The sequence below is a fragment of the Euprymna scolopes genome, chromosome 30 (genome assembly GCF_053919585.1).
Source record: "Euprymna scolopes isolate OS-2025 chromosome 30, ASM5391958v1, whole genome shotgun sequence".
NCBI lineage: Eukaryota > Metazoa > Mollusca > Cephalopoda > Sepiida > Sepiolidae > Euprymna > Euprymna scolopes.
This window is the reverse complement of record NC_136511.1, coordinates 5,916,187-5,921,871: the sequence shown is the minus strand read 5'-3', so window position 1 is coordinate 5,921,871 and position 5,685 is coordinate 5,916,187.

Below are 5,685 nucleotides of genomic sequence, written 5' to 3'. Positions count from 1 at the left end.
TATTCAAATAAAAATCAACTAAAGAATCTGGCAATGTAAATATTCAAATTAAAATAAAAATCAACTAAAGAATCTGGCAATGTAAATATTCAAATTAAAATAAAAATCAACTAAAGAATCTGGCAATGTAAATATTCAAATTAAAATAAAAATCAACTAAAGAATCTGGCAATGTAAATATTCAAATAAAAATCAACTAAAGAATCTGGCAATGTAAATATTCAAATAAAAATCAACTAAAGAATCTGGCAATGTAAATATTCAAATTAAAATAAAAATCAACTAAAGAATCTGGCAATGTAAATATTCAAATTAAAATAAAAATCAACTAAAGAATCTGGCAATGTAAATATTCAAATTAAAATAAAAATCAACTAAAGAATCTGGCAATGTAAATATTCAAATAAAAATAAAAATCAACTAAAGAATCTGGCAATGTAAATATTCAAATTAAAATAAAAATCAACTAAAGAATCTGGCAATGTAAATATTCAAATAAAATAAAAATCAACTAAAGAATCTGGCAATGTAAATATTCAAATAAAAATAAAAATCAACTAAAGAATCTGGCAATGTAAATATTCAAATAAAAATAAAAATCAACTAAAGAATCTGGCAATGTAAATATTCAAATAAAAATCAACTAAAGAATCTGGCAATGTAAATATTCAAATTAAAATAAAAATCAAACTAAAGAATCTGGCAATGTAAATATTCAAATTAAAATAAAAATCAACTAAAGAATCTGGCAATGTAAATATTCAAATAAAAATCAACTAAAGAATCTGGCAATGTAAATATTCAAATTAAAATAAAAATCAACTAAAGAATCTGGCAATGTAAATATTCAAATAAAAATAAAAATCAACTAAAGAATCTGGCAATGTAAATATTCAAATTAAAATAAAAATCAACTAAAGAATCTGGCAATGTAAATATTCAAATTAAAATAAAAATCAACTAAAGAATCTGGCAATGTAAATATTCAAATTAAAATAAACTAAAGAATCTGGCAATGTAAATATTCAAATTAAAATAAAAATCAACTAAAGAATCTGGCAATGTAAATATTCAAATTAAAATAAAAATCAACTAAAGAATCTGGCAATGTAAATATTCAAATAAAAATAAAAATCAACTAAAGAATCTGGCAATGTAAATATTCAAATTAAAATAAAAATCAACTAAAGAATCTGGCAATGTAAATATTCAAATTAAAATAAAAATCAACTAAAGAATCTGGCAATGTAAATATTCAAATTAAAATAAAAATCAACTAAAGAATCTGGCAATGTAAATATTCAAATAAAAATAAAAATCAACTAAAGAATCTGGCAATGTAAATATTCAAATTAAAAATCAACTAAAGAATCTGGCAATGTAAATATTCAAATTAAAATAAAAATCAACTAAAGAATCTGGCAATGTAAATATTCAAATAAAAATAAAAATCAACTAAAGAATCTGGCAATGTAAATATTCAAATTAAAATAAAAATCAACTAAAGAATCTGGCAATGTAAATATTTAAATAAAAATCAACTAAAGAATCTGGCAATGTAAATATTCAAATAAAAATAAAAATCAACTAAAGAATCTGGCAATGTAAATATTCAAATTAAAATAAAAATCAACTAAAGAATCTGGCAATGTAAATATTCAAATTAAAATAAAAATCAACTAAAGAATCTGGCAATGTAAATATTCAAATAAAAATCAACTAAAGAATCTGGCAATGTAAATATTCAAATTAAAATAAAAATCAACTAAAGAATCTGGCAATGTAAATATTCAAATTAAAATAAAAATCAACTAAAGAATCTGGCAATGTAAATATTCAAATTAAAATAAAAATCAACTAAAGAATCTGGCAATGTAAATATTCAAATTAAAATAAAAATCAACTAAAGAATCTGGCAATGTAAATATTCAAATTAAAATAAAAATCAACTAAAGAATCTGGCAATGTAAATATTCAAATAAAAATCAACTAAAGAATCTGGCAATGTAAATATTCAAATTAAAATAAAAATCAACTAAAGAATCTGGCAATGTAAATATTCAAATTAAAATAAAAATCAACTAAAGAATCTGGCAATGTAAATATTCAAATTAAAATAAAAATCAACTAAAGAATCTGGCAATGTAAATATTCAAATAAAAATCAACTAAAGAATCTGGCAATGTAAATATTCAAATAAAAATCAACTAAAGAATCTGGCAATGTAAATATTCAAATTAAAATAAAAATCAACTAAAGAATCTGGCAATGTAAATATTCAAATTAAAATAAAAATCAACTAAAGAATCTGGCAATGTAAATATTCAAATTAAAATAAAAATCAACTAAAGAATCTGGCAATGTAAATATTTAAATAAAAATCAACTAAAGAATCTGGCAATGTAAATATTCAAATAAAAATAAAAATCAACTAAAGAATCTGGCAATGTAAATATTCAAATTAAAATAAAAATCAACTAAAGAATCTGGCAATGTAAATATTCAAATTAAAATAAAAATCAACTAAAGAATCTGGCAATGTAAATATTCAAATAAAAATCAACTAAAGAATCTGGCAATGTAAATATTCAAATTAAAATAAAAATCAACTAAAGAATCTGGCAATGTAAATATTCAAATTAAAATAAAAATCAACTAAAGAATCTGGCAATGTAAATATTCAAATTAAAATAAAAATCAACTAAAGAATCTGGCAATGTAAATATTCAAATTAAAATAAAAATCAACTAAAGAATCTGGCAATGTAAATATTCAAATAAAAATAAAAATCAACTAAAGAATCTGGCAATGTAAATATTCAAATAAAAATCAACTAAAGAATCTGGCAATGTAAATATTCAAATTAAAATAAAAATCAACTAAAGAATCTGGCAATGTAAATATTCAAATTAAAATAAAAATCAACTAAAGAATCTGGCAATGTAAATATTCAAATAAAAATCAACTAAAGAATCTGGCAATGTAAATATTCAAATTAAAATAAAAATCAACTAAAGAATCTGGCAATGTAAATATTCAAATTAAAATAAAAATCAACTAAAGAATCTGGCAATGTAAATATTCAAATTAAAATAAAAATCAACTAAAGAATCTGGCAATGTAAATATTCAAATTAAAATAAAAATCAACTAAAGAATCTGGCAATGTAAATATTCAAATAAAAATAAAAATCAACTAAAGAATCTGGCAATGTAAATATTCAAATTAAAATAAAAATCAACTAAAGAATCTGGCAATGTAAATATTCAAATAAAATAAAAATCAACTAAAGAATCTGGCAATGTAAATATTCAAATAAAAATAAAAATCAACTAAAGAATCTGGCAATGTAAATATTCAAATTAAAATAAAAATCAACTAAAGAATCTGGCAATGTAAATATTCAAATTAAAATAAAAATCAACTAAAGAATCTGGCAATGTAAATATTCAAATTAAAATAAAAATCAACTAAAGAATCTGGCAATGTAAATATTCAAATAAAAATCAACTAAAGAATCTGGCAATGTAAATATTCAAATAAAAATCAACTAAAGAATCTGGCAATGTAAATATTCAAATTAAAATAAAAATCAACTAAAGAATCTGGCAATGTAAATATTCAAATTAAAATAAAAATCAACTAAAGAATCTGGCAATGTAAATATTCAAATAAAAATAAAAATCAACTAAAGAATCTGGCAATGTAAATATTTAAATAAAAATCAACTAAAGAATCTGGCAATGTAAATATTCAAATAAAAATAAAAATCAACTAAAGAATCTGGCAATGTAAATATTCAAATTAAAATAAAAATCAACTAAAGAATCTGGCAATGTAAATATTCAAATTAAAATAAAAATCAACTAAAGAATCTGGCAATGTAAATATTCAAATAAAAATCAACTAAAGAATCTGGCAATGTAAATATTCAAATTAAAATAAAAATCAACTAAAGAATCTGGCAATGTAAATATTCAAATTAAAATAAAAATCAACTAAAGAATCTGGCAATGTAAATATTCAAATTAAAATAAAAATCAACTAAAGAATCTGGCAATGTAAATATTCAAATTAAAATAAAAATCAACTAAAGAATCTGGCAATGTAAATATTCAAATAAAAATAAAAATCAACTAAAGAATCTGGCAATGTAAATATTCAAATAAAAATCAACTAAAGAATCTGGCAATGTAAATATTCAAATTAAAATAAAAATCAACTAAAGAATCTGGCAATGTAAATATTCAAATTAAAATAAAAATCAACTAAAGAATCTGGCAATGTAAATATTCAAATTAAAATAAAAATCAACTAAAGAATCTGGCAATGTAAATATTCAAATAAAAATCAACTAAGGAATCTGGCAATGTAAATATTCAAATAAAAATCAACTAAAGAATCTGGCAATGTAAATATTCAAATTAAAATAAAAATCAACTAAAGAATCTGGCAATGTAAATATTCAAATTAAAATAAAAATCAACTAAAGAATCTGGCAATGTAAATATTCAAATTAAAATAAAAATCAACTAAAGAATCTGGCAATGTAAATATTCAAATTAAAATAAAAATCAACTAAAGAATCTGGCAATGTAAATATTCAAATTAAAATAAAAATCAACTAAAGAATCTGGCAATGTAAATATTCAAATAAAAATCAACTAAAGAATCTGGCAATGTAAATATTCAAATTAAAATAAAAATCAACTAAAGAATCTGGCAATGTAAATATTCAAATTAAAATAAAAATCAACTAAAGAATCTGGCAATGTAAATATTCAAATTAAAATAAACTAAAGAATCTGGCAATGTAAATATTCAAATTAAAATAAAAATCAACTAAAGAATCTGGCAATGTAAATATTCAAATTAAAATAAAAATCAACTAAAGAATCTGGCAATGTAAATATTCAAATAAAAATAAACTAAAGAATCTGGCAATGTAAATATTCAAATTAAAATAAAAATCAACTAAAGAATCTGGCAATGTAAATATTCAAATTAAAATAAAAATCAACTAAAGAATCTGGCAATGTAAATATTCAAATTAAAATAAAAATCAACTAAAGAATCTGGCAATGTAAATATTCAAATTAAAATAAAAATCAACTAAAGAATCTGGCAATGTAAATATTCAAATAAAAATAAAAATCAACTAAAGAATCTGGCAATGTAAATATTCAAATTAAAATAAAAATCAACTAAAGAATCTGGCAATGTAAATATTCAAATTAAAATAAAAATCAACTAAAGAATCTGGCAATGTAAATATTCAAATTAAAATAAAAATCAACTAAAGAATCTGGCAATGTAAATATTCAAATTAAAATAAAAATCAACTAAAGAATCTGGCAATGTAAATATTCAAATAAAAATAAAAATCAACTAAAGAATCTGGCAATGTAAATATTCAAATTAAAATAAAAATCAACTAAAGAATCTGGCAATGTAAATATTCAAATTAAAATAAAAATCAACTAAAGAATCTGGCAATGTAAATATTCAAATTAAAATAAAAATCAACTAAAGAATCTGGCAATGTAAATATTCAAATAAAAATCAACTAAAGAATCTGGCAATGTAAATATTCAAATAAAAATCAACTAAAGAATCTGGCAATGTAAATATTCAAATTAAAATAAAAATCAACTAAAGAATCTGGCAATGTAAATATTCAAATAA